We start from the raw sequence: 22,946 nt of genomic DNA, 5'->3' as shown, positions 1-22,946 counted from the left end.
ACGATTGGGGCCTTACGGCATGCCCCGTGATACGTCGTGTGGGACTGGTGAATTTGGTGGGACTGGCTGGCCGGGAAGTCGCCATTCCGGGCTGTTTTACCTTGAAGAGTATTAGAGCCCGGAACGGGTAGCGGGACGTGGTTTTCGGGGACGATTGGGGCCTTACGGCGTGCCCCGCGATCCGTCGTGTGGGACTGGTGAATTTGGTGGGCCTGACTCACCGGGAAGTCGCCGTTCCAAGCTGTTTTTTCCCTTGAAGAGTATTAGAGCCCGGAACAGGTACCGGGATGTGGTTTTCGGGGACGATTGGGGCCTTACGGCGTGCCCCGCGATCCGTCGTGTGGGACTGGTGAATTTGGTGGGCCTGGCTGGCCGGGAAGTTGCCGATCCGGGCTGTTTTACCTTGAGGAGTATTAGAGCCCGGAACGGGTAGCGGGACGTGGTTTTCGGGGGCGATTCGGGCACTACAGCGTGCCCCGCGATCCGTCGTGTGGGACTTGTGAATTTGGTGGGCCTGGCTGGCCGGGAAGTCGCCATTCCGGGCTGTTTTACCTTGAAGAGTATTAGAGCCTGGAACAGGTAGCGGGATGTGGTTTTCGGGGACGATTGGGGCCTTATGGCGTGCCCCGCGATCCGTCGTGTGGGACTGGTGAATTTGGTGGGCCTGACTTACCGGGAAGTCACCGTTCCGGGCTGTTTTACGTTGAAGAGTATTAGAGCCCGGAACGGGTAGCGGGACGTAGTTTTCGGGGACGATTGGGGCCTTACGGCATGCCCCGCGATCCGTCGTGTGGGACTGGTGAATTTGGTGGGCCTGGCTGGCCGGGAAGTCGCCGTTCCGGGCTGCTTTACCTTGAAGAGTATTAGAGCCCAGAACGGGTAGCGGGATGTGGTTTTCGGAGACGATTGGGGCCTTACGGCATGCCCCGCGATCCGTCGTGTGGGACTGGTGAATTTGGTGGGCCTGGCTGGCCGGGAAGTTGCCGTTCCGGGCTGTTTTACCTTGAGGAGTATTAGAGCCCGGAACGGGTAGCGGGACGTGGTTTTCGGGGGCGATTCGGGCACTACAGCGTGCCCCGCGATCCGTCGTGTGGGACTGGTGAATTTGGTGGGCCTGACTCACCGGGAAGTCGCCGTTCCAAGCTGTTTTACCTTGAAGAGTATTAGAGCCCGGAACGGGTAGCGGGATGTGGTTTTCGGGGATGATTGGGGCCTTACGGCGTGCCCCGCGATCCATCGTGTGGGACTGGTGAATTTGGTGGGCCTGACTCACCGGGAAGTCGCCGTTCCGGGCTGTTTTACCTTGAAGAGTATTAGAGCCTGGAACAGGTAGCGGGATGTGGTTTTCGGGGACGATTGGGGCCTTATGGCGTGCCCCGCGATCCGTCGTGTGGGACTGGTGAATTTGGTGGGCCTGACTCACCGGGAAGTCGCCGTTCCGGGCTGTTTTACCTTGAAGAGTATTAGAGCCCGGAACGGGTAGCGGGACGTGGTTTTCGGGGACGATTGGGGCCTTACGGCATGCCACGCGATCCGTCGTGTGGGACTGGTGAATTTGGTGGGCCTGGCTGGCCGGGAAGTCGCCGTTCCGGGCTGTTTTACCTTGAAGAGTATTAGAGCCCGGAACGGGTAGCGGGACGTGGTTTTCGGGGACGATTGGGGCCTTACGGCATGCCCCGTGATACGTCGTGTGGGACTGGTGAATTTGGTGGGACTGGCTGGCCGGGAAGTCGCCATTCCGGGCTGTTTTACCTTGAAGAGTATTAGAGCCCGGAACGGGTAGCGGGACGTGGTTTTCGGGGACGATTGGGGCCTTACGGCGTGCCCCGCGATCCGTCGTGTGGGACTGGTGAATTTGGTGGGCCTGACTCACCGGGAAGTCGCCGTTCCAAGCTGTTTTTTCCCTTGAAGAGTATTAGAGCCCGGAACAGGTACCGGGATGTGGTTTTCGGGGACGATTGGGGCCTTACGGCGTGCCCCGCGATCCGTCGTGTGGGACTGGTGAATTTGGTGGGCCTGGCTGGCCGGGAAGTTGCCGATCCGGGCTGTTTTACCTTGAGGAGTATTAGAGCCCGGAACGGGTAGCGGGACGTGGTTTTCGGGGGCGATTCGGGCACTACAGCGTGCCCCGCGATCCGTCGTGTGGGACTTGTGAATTTGGTGGGCCTGGCTGGCCGGGAAGTCGCCATTCCGGGCTGTTTTACCTTGAAGAGTATTAGAGCCTGGAACAGGTAGCGGGATGTGGTTTTCGGGGACGATTGGGGCCTTATGGCGTGCCCCGCGATCCGTCGTGTGGGACTGGTGAATTTGGTGGGCCTGACTTACCGGGAAGTCACCGTTCCGGGCTGTTTTACGTTGAAGAGTATTAGAGCCCGGAACGGGTAGCGGGACGTAGTTTTCGGGGACGATTGGGGCCTTACGGCGTGCCCCGCGATCCGTCGTGTGGGACTGGTGAATTTGGTGGGCCTGGCTGGCCGGGAAGTCGCCGTTCCGGGCTGCTTTACCTTGAAGAGTATTAGAGCCCAGAACGGGTAGCGGGATGTGGTTTTCGGAGACGATTGGGGCCTTACGGCATGCCCCGCGATCCGTCGTGTGGGACTGGTGAATTTGGTGGGCCTGGCTGGCCGGGAAGTTGCCGTTCCGGGCTGTTTTACCTTGAGGAGTATTAGAGCCCGGAACGGGTAGCGGGACGTGGTTTTCGGGGGCGATTCGGGCACTACAGCGTGCCCCGCGATCCGTCGTGTGGGACTGGTGAATTTGGTGGGCCTGACTCACCGGGAAGTCGCCGTTCCAAGCTGTTTTACCTTGAAGAGTATTAGAGCCCGGAACGGGTAGCGGGATGTGGTTTTCGGGGATGATTGGGGCCTTACGGCGTGCCCCGCGATCCGTCGTGTGGGACTGGTGAATTTGGTGGGCCTGACTCACCGGGAAGTCGCCGTTCCGGGCTGTTTTACCTTGAAGTGTATTAGAGCCCGGAACGGGTAGCGGGACGTGGTTTTCGGGGACGATTGGGGCCTTACGGCGTGCCCCGCGATCCGTCGTGTGGGTCTGGTGAATTTGGTGGGCCTGACTCACCGGGAAGTCGCTGTTCCTTGCTGTTTTACCTTGAAGAGTATTAGAGCCCCGAACGGGTAGCGGGATGTGGTTTTCGGGGACGATTGGGGCCTTACGGCGTGCCCAGCGATCCGTGCTCTGGGACTGGTGAATTTGGTGGGCCTGGCTGGCCGGGAAGTCACCGTTCCGGGCTGTTTTACCTTGAATAGTATTAGAGCCCGGAACGGGTAGCGGGACGTGGTTTTCGGGGGCGATTGGGGCCTTACGGTATGCCCCGCGATCCGTCGTGTGCGACTGGTGAATTTGGTGGGCCTGACTCACCGGGAAGTCGCCGTTCCCGGCTGTTTTACCTTGAAGAGTATTAGAGCCCGGAACAGGTAGCGGGATGTGGTTTTCAGGGACGATTGGGGCCTTACGGCGTGCCCCGCGATCCGTCGTGTGGGACTGGTGAATTTGGTGGGCCTGACTCACCGGGAAGTCGCCGTTCCAAGCTGTTATACCTTGAAGAGTATTAGAGCCCGGAACGGGTAGCGGGATGTGGTTTTCGGGGACGATTGGGGCCTTACGGCGTGCCCCGCGATCCGTCGTGTGGGACTGGTGAATTTGGTGGGCCTGACTCACCTGGAAGTCGCCGTTCCGGGCTGTTTTACCTTGAAGTGTATTAGAGCCCGGAACGGGTAGCGGGACGTGGTTTTCGGGGACGATTGGGGCCTTACGGCGTGCCCCGCGATCCGTCGTGTGGGACTGGTGAATTTGGTGGGCCTGGCTGGCCGGGAAGTCGCCGTTCCGGGCTGTTTTACGTTGAAGAGTATTAGAGCCCGGAACGGGTAGCGGGATGTGGTTTTCGGGGACGATTGGGGCCTTACGGCGTGCCCCGCGATCCGTCGTGTGGGACTGGTGAATTTGGTGGGCCTGACTCACCGGGAAGTCGCTGTTCCTTGCTGTTTTACCTTGAAGAGTATTAGAGCCCCGAACGGGGAACGGGATGTGGTTTTCGGGTACGATTGGGGCCTTACGGCATGCCCCGCGATCCGTCGTGTGGGACTGGTGAATTTGGTGGGCCTGACTCACCGGGAAGTCGCCGTTCCGGGCTGTTTTACCTTGAAGTGTATTCGAGCCCGGAACGGGTAGCGGGACGTGGTTTTCGGGGACAATTGGGGCCTTACGGCGTGCCCCGCGATCCGTCGTGTGGGACTGGTGAATTTGGTGGGCCTGACTTACCGGGAAGTCACCGTTCCGGGCTGTTTTACGTTGAAGAGTATTAGAGCCCGGAACGGGTAGCGGGACGTAGTTTTCGGGGACGATTGGGGCCTTACGGCGTGCCCCGCGATCCGTCGTGTGGGACTGGTGAATTTGGTGGGCCTGGCTGGCCGGGAAGTCGCCGTTCCGGGCTGCTTTACCTTGAAGAGTATTAGAGCCCAGAACGGGTAGCGGGATGTGGTTTTCGGAGACGATTGGGGCCTTACGGCATGCCCCGCGATCCGTCGTGTGGGACTGGTGAATTTGGTGGGCCTGGCTGGCCGGGAAGTTGCCGTTCCGGGCTGTTTTACCTTGAGGAGTATTAGAGCCCGGAACGGGTAGCGGGACGTGGTTTTCGGGGGCGATTCGGGCACTACAGCGTGCCCCGCGATCCGTCGTGTGGGACTGGTGAATTTGGTGGGCCTGGCTGGCCGGGAAGTCACCGTTCCGGGCTGTTTTACCTTGAAGAGTATTAGAGCCCGGAACGGGTAGCGGGACGTGGTTTTCGGGGGCGATTGGGGCCTTACGGTATGCCCCGCGATCCATCGTGTGCGACTGGTGAATTTGGTGGGCCTGACTCACCGGGAAGTCGCCGTTCCCGGCTGTTTTACCTTGAAGAGTATTAGAGCCCGGAACAGGTAGCGGGATGTGTTTTTCGGGGACGATTGGGGCCTCACGGCGTGCCCCGCTATCCGTCGTGCGGGACTGGTGAATTTGGTGGGCCTGACTCACCGGGAAGTCGCCGTTCCGGGCTGTTTTACCTTGAAGAGTATTAGAGCCCGGAACGGGTAGCGGGACGTGGTTTTCGGGGACGATTGGGGCCTTACGGCGTGCCCCGCGATCCGTCGTGTGGGACTGGTGAATTTGGTGGGCCTGGCTGGCCGGGAAGTCGCCGTTCCGGGCTGTTTTACCTTGAAGAGTATTAGAGCCCGGAACGGGTAGTGGAACGTGGTTTTCGGGGACGATTGGGGCCTTACGGCATGCCCCGTGATACGTCGTGTGGGACTGGTGAATTTGGTGGGACTGGCTGGCCGGGAAGTCGCCATTCCGGGCTGTTTTACCTTGAAGAGTATTAGAGCCCGGAACGGGTAGCGGGACGTGGTTTTCGGGGACGATTGGGGCCTTACGGCGTGCCCCGCGATCCGTCGTGTGGGACTGGTGAATTTGGTGGGCCTGACTCACCGGGAAGTCGCCGTTCCAAGCTGTTTTACCTTGAAGAGTATTAGAGCCCGGAACGGGTAGCGGGACGTGGTTTTCGGGGACGATTGGGGCCTTACGGCGTGCCCCGCGATCCATCGTGTGGGACTGGTGAATTTGGTGGGCCTGGCTGGCCAGGAAGTCGCCGTTCCGTGCTGTTTTACGTTGAAGAGTATTAGAGCCCGGAACGGGTAGCGGGACGTGGTTTTCGGGGACGATTGGGGCCTTACTGCGTGCCCCGCGATCCGTCGTGTGGGACTGGTGAATTTGGTGGGCCTGGCTGGCTGGGAAGTCGCCGTTCCGGGCTGTTTTACATTGAAGAGTATTAGAGCCCGGAACGGGTAGCGGGACGTGGTTTTCGGGGACGATTGGGGCCTTACGGCATGCCCCGCGATCCGTCGTGTGGGACTGGTGAATTTGGTGGGCCTGGCTGGCCGGGAAGTTGCCGATCCGGGCTGTTTTACCTTGAGGAGTATTAGAGCCCGGAACGGGTAGCGGGACGTGGTTTTCGGGGGCGATTCGGGCACTACAGCGTGCCCCGCTATCCGTCGTGTGGGACTGGTGAATTTGGTGGGCCTGGCTGGCCGGGAAGTCGCCATTCCGGGCTGTTTTACCTTGAAGAGTATTAGAGCCCGGAACGGGTAGCGGGACGTGGTTTTCGGGGACGATTGGGGCCTTACGGCGTGCCCCGCGATCCGTCGTGTGGGACTGGTGAATTTGGTGAGCCTGACTCACCGGGAAGTCGCCGTTCCAAGCTGTTTTACCTTGAAGAGTATTAGAGCCAGGAACAGGTACCGGGATGTGGTTTTCGGGGACGATTGGGGCCTTACGGCGTGCCCCGCGATCCGTCGTGTGGGACTGGTGAATTTGGTGGGTCTGACTCACCGGGAAGTCGCCGTTCCAAGCTGTTTTACCTTGAAGAGTATTAGAGCCCGGAACGGGTAGCGGGATGTGGTTTTCGGGGACGATTGGGGCCTTACGGCGTGCCCCGCAATCTGTCGTGTGGGACTGGTGAATTTGGTGGGCCTGACTCACCGGGAAGTCGCTGTTCTGGGCTGTTTTACCTTGAAGAGTATTAGAGCCCGGAACGGGTAGCGGGACGTGGTTTTCGGGGACGATTGGGGCCTTACGGCGTGCCCCACGATCCCTCGTGTGGGACTGGTGAATTTGGTGGGCCTGGCTCGCCGGGAAGTCGCCGTTCCGTGCTGTTTTACGTTGAAGAGTATTAGAGCCCGGAACGGGTAGCGGGACGTACTTTTCGGGGACGATTGGGGCCTTACGGCGTGCCCCGCGATCCGTCGTGTGGGACTGGTGAATTTGGTGGGCCTGGCTGGCCGGGAAGTCGCCGTTCCGGGCTGTTTTACCTTGAAGAGTATTAGAGCCCAGAACGGGTAGCCGGATGTGGTTTTCGGAGACGATTGGGGCCTTACGGCATGCCCCGCGATCCGTCGTGTGGGACTGGTGAATTTGGTGGGCCTGGCTGGCCGGGAAGTTGCCGTTCCGGGCTGTTTTACCTTGAGGAGTATTAGAGCCCGGAACGGGTAGCGGGACGTGGTTTTCGGGGGCGATTGGGGCCTTACGGCATGCCCCGCGATCCGTCGTGTGCGACTGGTGAATTTGGTGGGCCTGACTCGCCGGGAAGTCGCCGTTTCGGGCTGTTTTACCTTGAAGTGTATTAGAGCCCGGAACGGGTAGCGGGACGTGGTTTTCGGGGACGATTGGGGCCTTACGGCGTGCCCCGCGATCCGTCGTGTGGGACTGGTGAATTTGGTGGGCCTGGCTTGCCGGGAAGTCGCCGTTCCGGGCTGTTTTACGTTGAAGAGTATTAGAGCCCGGAACGGGTAGCGGGATGTGGTTTTCGGGGACGATTGGGGCCTTACGGCGTGCCCCGCGATCCGTCGTGTGGGACTGGTGAATTTGGTGAGCCTGACTCACCGGGAAGTCGCTGTTCCTTGCTGTTTTACCTTGAAGAGTATTAGAGCCCCGAACGGGTAGCGGGATGTGGTTTTCGGGTACGATTGGGGCCTTACGGCGTGCCCAGCGATCCGTGGTCTGAGACTGGTGAATTTGGTGGGCCTGACTTACCGGGAAGTCACCGTTCCAAGCTGTTTTACCTTGAAGAGTATTAGAGCCCGGAACGGGTAGCGGGATGTGGTTTCCGGGGACGATTGGGGCCTTACGGCGTGCCCCGCGATGCGTCGTGTGGGACTGGTGAATTTGGTGGGCCTGACTCACCGGGAAGTCGCCGTTCCGGGCTGTTTTACCTTGAAGTGTATTAGAGCCCAGAACGGGTAGCGGGATGTGGTTTTCGGAGACGATTGGGGCCTTACGGCATGCCCCGCGATCCGTCGTGTGGGACTGGTGAATTTGGTGGGCCTGGCTGGCCGTGAAGTTGCCGTTCCGGGCTGTTTTACCTTGAGGAGTATTAGTGCCCGGAACGGGTAGCGGGACGTGGTTTTCGGGGGCGATTCGGGCATTACAGCGTGCCCCGCGATCCGTCGTGTGGGACTGGTGAATTTGGTGGGCCTGACTCACCGGGAAGTCGCCGTTCCCGGCTGTTTTACCTTGAAGAGTATTAGAGCCCGGAACAGGTAGCGGGATGTGTTTTTCGGGGACGATTGGGGCCTCACGGCGTGCCCCGCTATCCGTCGTGTGGGACTGGTGAATTTGGTGGGCCTGACTCACCGGGAAGTCGCCGTTCCGGGCTGTTTTACCTTGAAGAGTATTAGAGCCCGGAACGGGTAGCGGGACGTGGTTTTCGGGGACGATTGGGGCCTTACGGCGTGCCCCGCGATCCGTCGTGTGGGACTGGTGAATTTGGTGGGCCTGGCTCGCCGGGAAGTCGCCGTTCCGGGCTGTTTTACCTTGAAGAGTATTAGAGCCCGGAACGGGTAGTGGGACGTGGTTTTCGGGGACGATTGGGGCCTTACGGCATGCCCCGTGATACGTCGTGTGGGACTGGTGAATTTCGTGGGACTGGCTGGCCGGGAAGTCGCCATTCCGGGCTGTTTTACCTTGAAGAGTATTAGAGCCCGGAACGGGTAGCGGGACGTGGTTTTCGGGGACGATTGGGGCCTTACGGCGTGCCCCGCGATCCGTCGTGTGGGACTGGTGAATTTGGTGGGCCTGACTCACCGGGAAGTCGCCGTTCCAAGCTGTTTTACCTTGAAGAGTATTAGAGCCCGGAACGGGTAGCGGGACGTGGTTTTCGGGGACGATTGGGGCCTTACGGCGTGCCCCGCGATCCATCGTGTGGGACTGGTGAATTTGGTGGGCCTGGCTGGCCAGGAAGTCGCCGTTCCAAGCTGTTTTACCTTGAAGAGTAATAGAGCCCGGAACGGGTAGCGGGATGTGGTTTTCGGGGACGATTGGGGCCTTACGGCGTGCCCCACGATCCGTCGTGTGGGACTGGTGAATTTGGTGGGCCTGACTCACCGGGAAGTCGCCGTTCCGGGCTGTTTTACCTTGAAGTGTATTAGAGCCCGGAACGGGTAGCGGGATGTGGTTTTCGGGGACGATTGGGGCCTTACGGCGTGCCCCGCGATCCGTCGTGTGGGACTGGTGAATTTGGTGGGCCTGGCTGGCCGGGAAGTCGCCGTTCCGGGCTGTTTTACGTTGAAGAGTATTAGAGCCCGGAACGGGTAGCGGGATGTGGTTTTCGGGGACGATTGGGGCCTTACGGCGTGCCCCGCGATCCGTCGTGTGGGACTGGTGAATTTGGTGGGCCTGACTCACCGGGAAGTCGCTGTTCCTTGCTGTTTTACCTTGAAGAGTATTAGAGCCCCGAACGGGTAGCGGGATGTGGTTTTCGGGTATGATTGGGGCCTTCCGGCGTGCCCAGCGATCCGTGGTCTGGGACTGGTGAATTTGGTGGGCCTGACTTACCGGGAAGTCACCGTTCCAAGGTGTTTTACCTTGAAGAGTATTAGAGCCTGGAACGGGTTGCGGGATGTGGTCTTCGGGTACGATTGGGGCCTTACTGCGTGCCCAGCGATCCGTGGTCTGGGACTGGTGAATTTGGTGGGCCTGACTTACCGGGAAGTCGCCGTTCCGGGCTGTTTTACGTTGAAGAGCATTAGAGCCCGGAACGGGTAGTGGGACGTAGTTTTCGGGGACGATTGGGGCCTTACGGCGTGCCCCGCGATCCGTCGTGTGGGACTGGTGAATTTGGTGGGCCTGGCTGGCCGGGAAGTCGCCGTTCCGGGCTGTTTTACCTTGAAGAGTATTAGAGCCCAGAACGGGTAGCGGGATGTGGTTTTCGGAGACGATTGGGGCCTTACGGCATGCCCCGCGATCCGTCGTGTGGGACTGGTGAATTTGGTGGGCCTGGCTGGCCGTGAAGTTGCCGTTCCGGGCTGTTTTACCTTGAGGAGTATTAGTGCCCGGAACGGGTAGCGGGACGTGGTTTTCGGGGGCGATTCGGGCATTACAGCGTGCCCCGCGATCCGTCGTGTGGGACTGGTGAATTTGGTGGGCCTGGCTGGCCGGGAAGTCACCGTTCCGGGCTGTTTTACCTTGAAGAGTATTAGAGCCCGGAACGGGTAGCGGGACGTGGTTTTCGGGGGCGATTGGGGACTTACAGTATGCCCCGCGATCCGTCGTGTGCGACTGGTGAATTTGGTGGGCCTGACTCACTGGGAAGTCGCCGTTCCCGGCTGTTTTACCTTGAAGAGTATTAGAGCCCGGAACGGGTAGCGGGATGTGGTTTTCGGGGACGATTGGGACCTTACGGCGTGCCCCGCGATCCGTCGTGTGGGACTGGTGAATTTGGTGGGCCTGACTCACCGGGAAGTCGCCGTTCCAAGCTGTTTTACCTTGAAGAGTATTAGAGCCCGGAACGGGTAGCGGGATGTGGTTTTCGGGGACGATTGGGGCCTTACGGCGTGCCCCGCGATCCGTCGTGTGTGACTGGTGAATTTGGTGGGCCTGACTCACCGGGAAGTCGCCGTTCCGGGCTGTTTTACCTTGAAGTGTATTAGAGCCCGGAACGGGTAGCGGGACGTGGTTTTCGGGGACGATTGGGGCCTTACGGTGTGCCCCGCGATCCGTCGTGTGGGACTGGTGAATTTGGTGGGCCTGGCTGGCCGGGAAGTCGCCGTTCCGGGCTGTTTTACGTTGAAGAGTATTAGAGCCCGGAACGGGTAGCGGGATGTGGTTTTCGGGGACGATTGTGGCCTTACGGTGTGCCCCGCGATGCGTCGTGTGGGAATGGTGAATTTGGTGGGCCTGACTCACCGGGAAGTCGCTGTTCCAAGCTGTTTTACCTTGAAGAGTATTAGAGCCCGGAACGGGAAGCGCGATGTGGTTTTCGGGGACGATTGGGGCCTTACGGCGTGCCCCGCGATCCGTCGTGTGGGACTGGTGAATTTGGTGGGCCTGACTCACCGGGAAGTCGCCGTTCCAAGCTGTTTTACCTTGAAGAGTATTAGAGCCCGGAACGGGTAGCGGGATGTGGTTTTCGGGGACGATTGGGGCCTTACGGCGTGCCCCGCGATCCGTCGTGTGGGACTGGTGAATTTGGTGGGCCTGACTCACCGGGAAGTCGCCGTTCCGGGCTGTTTTACCTTGAAGTGTATTAGAGCCCGGAACGGGTAGCGGGACGTGGTTTTCGGGGACGATTGGGGCCTTACGGCGTGCCCCGCGATCCGTCGTGTGGGACTGGTGAATTTGGTGGGCCTGGCTGGCCGGGAAGTCGTCGTTCCGGGCTGTTTTACGTTGAAGAGTATTAGAGCCCGGAACGGGTAGCGGGATGTCGTTTTCGGGGACGATTGGGGCCTTACGGCGTGCCCCGCGATCCGTCGTGTGGGACTGGTGAATATGGTGGGCCTGACTCACCGGGAAGTCACTCTTCCTTGCTGTTTTACCTTGAAGAGTATTAGAGCCCGGAACAGGTAGCGGGATGTGGTTTTCGGGGACGATTGGGGCCTTACGGCGTGCCCCGCGATCCGTCGTGTGGGACTGGTGAATTTGGTGGGCCTGACTCACCGGGAAGTCGCCGTTCCGGGCTGTTTTACCTTGAAGAGTATTAGAGCCCGGAACGTGTAGCGGGACGTGGTTTTCGGGGACGATTGGGGCCTTACAGCGTGCCCCGCGATGCGTCGTGTGGGACTGGTGAATTTGGTGGGCCTGACTCACCGGGAAGTCGCCGTTCCAAGCTGTTTTACCTTGAAGAGTATTAGAGCCCGGAACGGGTAGCGGGATGTGGTTTTCGGGGACGATTGGGGCCTTATGGCGTGCCCCACGATACGTCGTGTGGGACTGGTGAATTTGGTGGGCCTGACTCACCGGGAAGTCGCCGTTCCGGGCTGTTTTACGTTGAAGAGTATTAGAGCCCGGAACGTGTAGCGGGACGTGGTTTTCGGGGACGATTGGGGCCTTATGGCGTGCCCCACGATACGTCGTGTGGGACTGGTGAATTTGGTGGGCCTGACTCACCGGGAAGTCGCCGTTCCGGGCTGTTTTACCTTGAAGAGTATTAGAGCCCGGAACGGGTAGCAGGACGTGGTTTTCGGGGACGATTGGGGCCTTACGGCGTGCCCCGCGATCCATCGTGTGGGACTGGTGAATTTGGTGGGCCTGGCTCGCCGGGAAGTCGCCGTTCCGTGCTGTTTTACGTTGAAGAGTATTAGAGCCCGGAACGGGTAGTGGGACATGGTTTTCGGGGACGATTGGGGCCTTACGGCGTGCCCCGCGATCCGTCGTGTGGGACTGGTGAATTTGGTGGGCCTGGCTGGCCGGGAAGTCGCCGTTTCGGGCTGTTTCACCTTGAAGAGTATTAGAGCCCGGAACGGGTAGGGGGATGTGGTTTTCGGGGACGATTGGGGCCTGACGGCATGCCCCGCGATCCGTCGTGTGGGACTAGTGAATTTGGTGGGACTGGCTGGCCGGGAAGTCGCCATTCCGGGCTGTTTTACCTTGAAGAGTATTAGAGCCCGGAACGGGTAGCGGGACGTGGTTTTCGGGGACGATTGGGGCCTTACGGCGTGCCCCGCGATCCGTCGTGTGGGACTGGTGAATTTGGTGGGCCTGACTCACCGGGAAGTCGCCGTTCCAAGCTGTTTTACCTTGAAGAGTATTAGAGACCGGAACGGGTAGCGGGACGTGGTTTTCGGGGACGATTGGGGCCTTACGGCGTGCCCCGCGATCCGTCGTGTGGGACTGGTGAATTTGGTGGGCCTGACTCACCGGGAAGTCACCGTTCCAGGCTGTTTTATGTTGAAGAGTATTAGAGCCCGGAACGGGTAGCGGGATGTGGTTTTCGGGGACGATTGGGGCCTTACGTTGTGCCCCGCGATGCGTCGTGTGGGACTGGTGAATTTGGTGGGCCTGACTCACCGGGAAGTCGCCGTTCCAAGCTGTTTTACCTTGAAGAGTATTAGAGCCCGGAACGGGTAGTGGGACGTGGTTTTCGGGGACGATTGGGGCCTTACGGCGTGCCCCGCGATCCGTCGTGTGGGATTGGTGAATTTGGTGGGCCTGGCTGGCCGGGAAGTCGCCGTTCCGGGCTGTTTTACCTTGAAGAGTATTAGAGCCCAGAACGGGTAGCGGGACGTGGTTTTCGGGGACGATTGGGGCCTGACGGCATGCCCCGCGATCCGTCGTGTGGGACTGGTGAATTTGGTGGGACTGGCTGGCCGGGAAGTCGCCGTTACAAGCTGTTTTACCTTGAAGAGTATTAGAGCCCGGAACAGGTAGCGGGATGTGGTTTTCGGGGACGATTGGGGCCTTACGGCGTGCCCCGCGATCCGTCGTGTGGGACTGGTGAATTTGGTGGGCCTGACTCACCGGGAAGTCGCCGTTCCGGGCTGTTTTACCTTGAAGAGTATTAGAGCCCAGAACAGGTAGCGGGATGTGGTTTTCGGTGACGATTGGCACCTTACGGCCTGCCCCGCGATCCGTCGTGTGGGACTGGTGAATTTGGTGGGCCTGACTCACCGGGAAGTCGCCGTTCCGGGCTGTTTTACCTTGAAGAGTATTAGAGCCCGGAACGGGTAGCGGGACGTAGTTTTCGGGGACGATTGGGGCCTTACGGCGTGCCCCGCGATCCGTCGTGTGGGACTGGTGAATTTGGTGGGACTGGCTGGCCGGGAAGTCGCCGTTCCGGGCTGTTTTACCTTGAAGAGTATTAGAGACCGGAACGGGTAGTGCGACGTGGTTTTCGGGGACGATTGGGGCCTTACGGCACGCCCCGCGATCCGTCGTGTGGGACTGGTGAATTTGGTGGGCCTGACTCACCGGGAAGTTGCCGTTCCGGGCTGTTTTACCTTGAAGAGTATTAGAGCCCAGAACGGGTAGCGGGACGTGGTTTTCGGGGACGATTGGGGCCTTACGGCGTGCCCCGCGATCCATCGTGTGGGACTGGTGAATTTGGTGGGCCTGGCTCGCCGGGAAGTCGCCGTTCCGTGCTGTTTTACGTAGAAGAGTGTTAGAGCCCGGAACGGGTAGCGGGACATGGTTTTCAGGGACGATTGGGGCCTTACGGCGTGCCCCGCGATCCGTCGTGTGGGACTGGTGAATTTGGTGGGCCTGACTCACCGGGAAGTCGCCGTTCCAAGCTGTTTTACCTTGAAGAGTATTAGAGCCCGGAACGGGTAGCGGGATGTGGTTTTCGGGGACGATTGGGGCCTTACGGCGTGCCCCGCGATCCGTCGTGTGGGACTGGTGAATTTGGTGGGCCTGACTCACCGGGAAGTCGCCGTTCCGGGCTGTTTTACCTTGAAGAGTATTAGAGCCCGGAACAGTAGCGGGATGTGGTTTTCGGGGACGATTGGGGCCTTACGGCATGCCCCGCGATCCGTCGTGTGGGACTGGTGAATTTGGTGGGACTGGCTGGCCAGGAAGTTGCCGTTCCGGGCTGTTCTACGTTGAAGAGTATTAGAGCCCGGAACGGGTAGCGGGACGTGGTTTTCGGGGACGATTGGGTCCTTACGGCATGCCCCGCGATCCATCGTGTGGGACTGGTGAATTTGGTGGGCCTGACTCAATGGGAAGTCACCGTTCCCGGCTGTTTTACGTTGAAGAGGATTAGAGCCCGGAACGGGTAGCAGGACGTGGTTTTCGGTGACGATTGGGGCCTTACTGCGTGCCCCGCGATCCGCCGTGTGGGACTGGTGAATTTGGTGGGCCTGGCTGGCCGGGAAGTCGCCGTTCCGGGCTGTTTTACGTTGAAGAGTATTAGAGCCCGGTACGGGTAGCGGGATGTGGTTTTCGGGGACGATTGGGGCCTTACGGCATGCCCCGCGATCCGTCGTGTGGGACTGGTGAATTTGGTGGGCCTGACTCACCGGGAAGTCGCCGTTCCAAGCTGTTTTACCTTGAAGAGTATTCGAGCCCGGAACGGGTAGCGGGATGTGGTTTTCGGGGACGATTGGGGCCTTACGGCGTGCCCTGCGATCCGTCGTGTGGGACTGGTGAATTTGGTGGGCCTGACTCACCGGGAAGTCGCCGTTCCGGGCTGTTTTACCTTGAAGAGTATTAGAGCCCGGAACGGGTAGCGGGACGTGGTTTTCGGGGATGATTGGGGCCTTACGCCGTGCCCCGCGATCCATCGTGTGGGACTGCTGAATTTGGTGGGCCTGGCTGGCCGGGAAGTCGCCGTTCCGTGCTGTTTTACGTTGAAGAGTATTAGAGCCCGGAACGGGTAGCGGGACATGGTTTTCGGGGACGATTGGGGCCTTACAGCGTGCCCCGCGATGCGTCGTGTGGGACTGGTGAATTTGGTGGGCCTGACTCACCGGGAAGTCGCCGTTCCAAGCTGTTTTACCTTGAAGAGTATTAGAGCCCGGAACGGGTAGCGGGATGTGGTTTTCGGGGACGATTGGGGCCTTACGGCGTGCCCCACGATCCGTCGTGTGGGACTGGTGAATTTGGTGGGCCTGACTCGCCGGGAAGTCGCCGTTCCGGGCTGTTTTACGTTGAAGGGTATTAGAGCCCGGAACGGGTAGCGGGACATGGTTTTCAGGGACGATTGGGGCCTTACGGTTTGCCCCGCGATCCGTCGTGTGGGACTGGTGAATTTGGTGGGCCTGACTCACCGGGAAGTCGCCGTTCCAAGCTGTTTTACCTTGAAGAGTATTAGAGCCCGGAACGGGTAGCGGGATGTGGTTTTTGGGTACAATTGGGGCCTTACGGCGTGCCCCGCGATCCGTCGTGTGGGACTGGTGAATTTGGTGGGCCTGACTCACCGGGAAGTCGCCGTTCCGGGCTGTTTTACCTTGAAGAGTATTAGAGCCCGGAACAGGTAGCGGGATGTGGTTTTCGGGGACGATTGGGGCCTTACGGCGTGCCCCGCGATCCGTCGTGTGGGACTGGTGAATTTGGTGGGCCTGACTCACCGGGAAGTCGCCGTTCCGGGCTGTTTTACCTTGAAGAGTATTAGAGCCCGGAACGTGTAGCGGGACGTGGTTTTCGGGGACGATTGGGGCCTTACAGCGTGCCCCGCGATGCGTCGTGTGGGACTGGTGAATTTGGTGGGCCTGACTCACCGGGAAGTCGCCGTTCCAAGCTGTTTTACCTTGAAGAGTATTAGAGCCCGGAACGGGTAGCGGGATGTGGTTTTCGGGGACGATTGGGGCCTTATGGCGTGCCCCACGATACGTCGTGTGGGACTGGTGAATTTGGTGGGCCTGACTCACCGGGAAGTCGCCGTTCCGGGCTGTTTTACCTTGAAGAGTATTAGAGCCCGGAACGTGTAGCGGGACGTGGTTTTCGGGGACGATTGGGGCCTTATGGCGTGCCCCACGATACGTCGTGTGGGACTGGTGAATTTGGTGGGCCTGACTCACCGGGAAGTCGCCGTTCCGGGCTGTTTTACCTTGAAGAGTATTAGAGCCCGGAACGGGTAGCAGGACGTGGTTTTCGGGGACGATTGGGGCCTTACGGCGTGCCCCGCGATCCATCGTGTGGGACTGGTGAATTTGGTGGGCCTGGCTCGCCGGGAAGTCGCCGTTCCGTGCTGTTTTACGTTGAAGAGTATTAGAGCCCGGAACGGGTAGTGGGACGTGGTTTTCGGGGACGATTGGGGCCTTACGGCGTGCCCCGCGATCCGTCGTGTGGGACTGGTGAATTTGGTGGGCCTGGCTGGCCGGGAAGTCGCCGTTTCGGGCTGTTTCACCTTGAAGAGTATTAGAGCCCGGAACGGGTAGGGGGATGTGGTTTTCGGGGACGATTGGGGCCTGACGGCATGCCCCGCGATCCGTCGTGTGGGACTAGTGAATTTGGTGGGACTGGCTGGCCGGGAAGTCGCCATTCCGGGCTGTTTTACCTTGAAGAGTATTAGAGCCCGGAACGGGTAGCGGGACGTGGTTTTCGGGGACGATTGGGGCCTTACGGCGTGCCCCGCGATCCGTCGTGTGGGACTGGTGAATTTGGTGGGCCTGACTCACCGGGAAGTCGCCGTTCCAAGCTGTTTTACCTTGAAGAGTATTAGAGACCGGAACGGGTAGCGGGACGTGGTTTTCGGGGACGATTGGGGCCTTACGGCGTGCCCCGCGATCCGTCGTGTGGGACTGGTGAATTTGGTGGGCCTGACTCACCGGGAAGTCACCGTTCCAGGCTGTTTTATGTTGAAGAGTATTAGAGCCCGGAACGGGTAGCGGGATGTGGTTTTCGGGGACGATTGGGGCCTTACGTTGTGCCCCGCGATGCGTCGTGTGGGACTGGTGAATTTGGTGGGCCTGACTCACCGGGAAGTCGCCGTTCCAAGCTGTTTTACCTTGAAGAGTATTAGAGCCCGGAACGGGTAGCGGGATGTGGTTTTCGGGGACGATTGGGGCCTTACGGCGTGCCCCGCGATCCATCGTGTGGGACTGGTAAATTTGGTGGGCCTGACTCACCGGGAAGTCGCCGTTCTGGGCTGTTTTACCTTGAAGAGTATTAGAGCCCGGAACGGGTAGTGGGACGTGGTTTTCGGGGACGATTGGGGCCTTACGGCGTGCCCCGCGATCCGTCGTGTGGGATTGGTGAATTTGGTGGGCCTGGCTGGCCGGGAAGTCGCCGTTCCGGGCTGTTTTACCTTGAAGAGTATTAGAGCCCAGAACGGGTAGCGGGACGTGGTTTTCGGGGACGATTGGGGCCTGACGGCATGCCCCGCGATCCGTCGTGTGGGACTGGTGAATTTGGTGGGACTGGCTGGCCGGGAAGTCGCCGTTACAAGCTGTTTTACCTTGAAGAGTATTAGAGCCCGGAACAGGTAGCGGGATGTGGTTTTCGGGGACGATTGGGGCCTTACGGCGTGCCCCGCGATCCGTCGTGTGGGACTGGTGAATTTGGTGGGCCTGACTCACCGGGAAGTCGCCGTTCCGGGCTGTTTTACCTTGAAGAGTATTAGAGCCCAGAACAGGTAGCGGGATGTGGTTTTCGGTGACGATTGGCACCTTACGGCCTGCCCCGCGATCCGTCGTGTGGGACTGGTGAATTTGGTGGGCCTGACTCACCGGGAAGTCGCCGTTCCGGGCTGTTTTACCTTGAAGAGTATTAGAGCCCGGAACGGGTAGCGGGACGTAGTTTTCGGGGACGATTGGGGCCTTACGGCGTGCCCCGCGATCCGTCGTGTGGGACTGGTGAATTTGGTGGGACTGGCTGGCCGGGAAGTCGCCGTTCCGGGCTGTTTTACCTTGAAGAGTATTAGAGACCGGAACGGGTAGTGCGACGTGGTTTTCGGGGACGATTGGGGCCTTACGGCATGCCCCGCGATCCGTCGTGTGGGACTGGTGAATTTGGTGGGCCTGACTCACCGGGAAGTTGCCGTTCCGGGCTGTTTTACCTTGAAGAGTATTAGAGCCCAGAACGGGTAGCGGGACGTGGTTTTCGGGGACGATTGGGGCCTTACGGCGTGCCCCGCGATCCATCGTGTGGGACTGGTGAATTTGGTGGGCCTGGCTCGCCGGGAAGTCGCCGTTCCGTGCTGTTTTACGTTGAAGAGTATTAGAGCCAGGAATGGGTAGCGGGACATGGTTTTTAGGGACGATTGGGGTCTTACGGTGTGCCCTGCGATCCATCGTGTGGGACTGGTGAATTTGGTGGGCCTGGCTCGCCGGGAAGTCGCCGTTCCGTGCTGTTTTACGTAGAAGAGTGTTAGAGCCCGGAACGGGTAGCGGGACATGGTTTTCAGGGACGATTGGGGCCTTACGGCGTGCCCCGCGATCCGTCGTGTGGGACTGGTGAATTTGGTGGGCCTGACTCACCGGGAAGTCGCCGTTCCAAGCTGTTTTACCTTGAAGAGTATTAGAGCCCGGAACGGGTAGCGGGATGTGGTTTTCGGGGACGATTGGGGCCTTACGGCGTGCCCCGCGATCCGTCGTGTGGGACTGGTGAATTTGGTGGGCCTGACTCACCGGGAAGTCGCCGTTCCGGGCTGTTTTACCTTGAAGAGTATTAGAGCCTGGAACAGTAGCGGGATGTGGTTTTCGGGGACGATTGGGGCCTTACGGCATGCCCCGCGATCCGTCGTGTGGGACTGGTGAATTTGGTGGGACTGGCTGGCCAGGAAGTTGCCGTTCCGGGCTGTTCTACGTTGAAGAGTATTAGAGCCCGGAACGGGTAGCGGGACGTGGTTTTCGGGGACGATTGCGGCCTTACGGCATGCCCCGCGATCCATCGTGTGGGACTGGTGAATTTGGTGGGCCTGACTCAATGGGAAGTCACCGTTCCCGGCTGTTTTACGTTGAAGAGGATTAGAGCCCGGAACGGGTAGCAGGACGTGATTTTCGGTGACGATTGGGGCCTTACTGCGTGCCCCGCGATCCGCCGTGTGGGACTGGTGAATTTGGTGGGCCTGGCTGGCCGGGAAGTCGCCGTTCCGGGCTGTTTTACGTTGAAGAGTATTAGAGCCCGGTACGGGTAGCGGGATGTGGTTTTCGGGGACGATTGGGGCCTTACGGCATGCCCCGCGATCCGTCGTGTGGGACTGGTGAATTTGGTGGGCCTGACTCACCGGGAAGTCGCCGTTCCAAGCTGTTTTACCTTGAAGAGTATTCGAGCCCGGAACGGGTAGCGGGATGTGGTTTTCGGGGACGATTGGGGCCTTACGGCGTGCCCTGCGATCCGTCGTGTGGGACTGGTGAATTTGGTGGGCCTGACTCACCGGGAAGTCGCCGTTCCGGGCTGTTTTACCTTGAAGAGTATTAGAGCCCGGAACGGGTAGCGGGACGTGGTTTTCGGGGACGATTGGGGCCTTACGCCGTGCCCCGCGATCCATCGTGTGGGACTGCTGAATTTGGTGGGCCTGGCTGGCCGGGAAGTCGCCGTTCCGTGCTGTTTTACGTTGAAGAGTATTAGAGCCCGGAACGGGTAGCGGGACATGGTTTTCGGGGACGATTGGGGCCTTACAGCGTGCCCCGCGATGCGTCGTGTGGGACTGGTGAATTTGGTGGGCCTGACTCACCGGGAAGTCGCCGTTCCAAGCTGTTTTACCTTGAAGAGTATTAGAGCCCGGAACGGGTAGCGGGATGTGGTTTTCGGGGACGATTGGGGCCTTACGGCGTGCCCCACGATCCGTCGTGTGGGACTGGTGAATTTGGTGGGCCTGACTCGCCGGGAAGTCGCCGTTCCGGGCTGTTTTACCTTGAAGAGTATTAGAGCCCGGAACTGGTAGCGGGACGTGGTTTTCGGGGACGATTGGCGCCTTACGGCGTGCCCCCCGATCCATCGTGTGGGACTGGTGAATTTGGTGGGCCTGGCTCGCCGGGAAGTCGCCGTTCCGGGCTGTTTTACGTTGAAGAGTATTAGAGCCCGGAACGGGTAGCGGGACGTGGTTTTCGGGGACGATTCGGGACTTACGGCGTGCCCCGCGATCCATCGTGTGGGACTGGTGAATTTGGTGGGCCTGACTCACTGGGAAGTCGCTGTTCCGGGCTGTTTTACCTTGAAGAGTATTAGAGCCCGGAACGGGTAGCGGGACGTGGTTTTCGGGGACGATTGGGGCCTTACGGCGTGCCCCGCGATCCGTCGTGTGGGACTGGTGAATTTGGTGGGCCTGACTCACCGGGAAGTCGCCGTTCCAAGCTGTTTTACCTTGAAGAGTATTAGAGCCCGGAACGGGTAGCAGGATGTGGTTTTCGTGGACGATTGGGGCCTTACGGCGTGCCCCACGATCCGTCGTGTGGGACTGGTGAATTTGGTGGGCCTGACTCACCGGGAAGTCGCCGTTCCAAGCTGTTTTACCTTGAAGAGTATTAGAGCCCGGAACAGGTACCGTGATGTGGTTTTCGGGGACGATTGGGGCCTTACGGCGTGCCCCGCGATCCGTCGTGTGGGACTGGTGAATTTGGTGGGCCTGACTCACCGGGAAGTCGCCGTTCCAAGCTGTTTTACCTTGAAGAGTATTAGAGCCCGGAACGGGTAGCAGGATGTGGTTTTCGTGGACGATTGGGGCCTTACGGCGTGCCCCACGATCCGTCGTGTGGGACTGGTGAATTTGGTGGGCCTGACTCACCGGGAAGTCGCCGTTCCGGGCTGTTCTACGTTGAAGAGTATTAGAGCCCGGAACGGGTAGCGTTCCGGGCTGTTCTACGTTGAAGAGTATTAGAGCCCGGAACGGGTAGCGGGACGTGGTTTTCGGGGACGATTGGGGCCTTACGGCATGCCCCGCGATCCATCGTGTGGGACTGGTGAATTTGGTGGGCCTGACTCAATGGGAAGTCACCGTTCCCGGCTGTTTTACGTTGAAGAGGATTAGAGCCCGGAACGGGTAGCAGGACGTGGTTTTCGGTGACGATTGGGGCCTTACTGCGTGCCCCGCGATCCGCCGTGTGGGACTGGTGAATTTGGTGGGCCTGGCTGGCCGGGAAGTCGCCGTTCCGGGCTGTTTTACGTTGAAGAGTATTAGAGCCCGGTACGGGTAGCGGGATGTGGTTTTCGGGGACGATTGGGGCCTTACGGCATGCCCCGCGATCCGTCGTGTGGGACTGGTGAATTTGGTGGGCCTGACTCACCGGGAAGTCGCCGTTCCAAGCTGTTTTACCTTGAAGAGTATTCGAGCCCGGAACGGGTAGCGGGATGTGGTTTTCGGGGACGATTGGGGCCTTACGGCGTGCCCTGCGATCCGTCGTGTGGGACTGGTGAATTTGGTGGGCCTGACTCACCGGGAAGTCGCCGTTCCGGGCTGTTTTACCTTGAAGAGTATTAGAGCCCGGAACGGGTAGCGGGACGTGGTTTTCGGGGATGATTGGGGCCTTACGCCGTGCCCCGCGATCCATCGTGTGGGACTGCTGAATTTGGTGGGCCTGGGTGGCCGGGAAGTCGCCGTTCCGTGCTGTTTTACGTTGAAGAGTATTAGAGCCCGGAACGGGTAGCGGGACATGGTTTTCGGGGACGATTGGGGCCTTACAGCGTGCCCCGCGATGCGTCGTGTGGGACTGGTGAATTTGGTGGGCCTGACTCACCGGGAAGTCGCCGTTCCAAGCTGTTTTACCTTGAAGAGTATTAGAGCCCGGAACGGGTAGCGGGATGTGGTTTTCGGGGACGATTGGGGCCTTACGGCGTGCCCCACGATCCGTCGTGTGGGACTGGTGAATTTGGTGGGCCTGACTCGCCGGGAAGTCGCCGTTCCGGGCTGTTTTACGTTGAAGGGTATTAGAGCCCGGAACGGGTAGCGGGACATGGTTTTCAGGGACGATTGGGGCCTTACGGTTTGCCCCGCGATCCGTCGTGTGGGACTGGTGAATTTGGTGGGCCTGACTCACCGGGAAGTCGCCGTTCCAAGCTGTTTTACCTTGAAGAGTATTAGAGCCCGGAACGGGTAGCGGGATGTGGTTTTTGGGTACAATTGGGGCCTTACGGCGTGCCCCGCGATCCGTCGTGTGGGACTGGTGAATTTGGTGGGCCTGACTCACCGGGAAGTCGCCGTTCCGGGCTGTTTTACCTTGAAGAGTATTAGAGCCCGGAACAGGTAGCGGGATGTGGTTTTCGGGGACGATTGGGGCCTTACGGCGTGCCCCGCGATCCGTCGTGTGGGACTGGTGAATTTGGTGGGCCTGACTCACCGGGAAGTCGCCGTTCCGGGCTGTTTTACCTTGAAGAGTATTAGAGCCCGGAACGTGTAGCGGGACGTGGTTTTCGGGGACGATTGGGGCCTTACAGCGTGCCCCGCGATGCGTCGTGTGGGACTGGTGAATTTGGTGGGCCTGACTCACCGGGAAGTCGCCGTTCCAAGCTGTTTTACCTTGAAGAGTATTAGAGCCCGGAACGGGTAGCGGGATGTGGTTTTCGGGGACGATTGGGGCCTTATGGCGTGCCCCACGATACGTCGTGTGGGACTGGTGAATTTGGTGGGCCTGACTCACCGGGAAGTCGCCGTTCCGGGCTGTTTTACCTTGAAGAGTATTAGAGCCCGGAACGTGTAGCGGGACGTGGTTTTCGGGGACGATTGGGGCCTTATGGCGTGCCCCACGATACGTCGTGTGGGACTGGTGAATTTGGTGGGCCTGACTCACCGGGAAGTCGCCGTTCCGGGCTGT

This window comes from Rhineura floridana, chromosome 2 (genome assembly GCF_030035675.1).
Source record: "Rhineura floridana isolate rRhiFlo1 chromosome 2, rRhiFlo1.hap2, whole genome shotgun sequence".
NCBI lineage: Eukaryota > Metazoa > Chordata > Lepidosauria > Squamata > Rhineuridae > Rhineura > Rhineura floridana.
Note: the sequence above shows the minus strand (reverse complement) of the source record.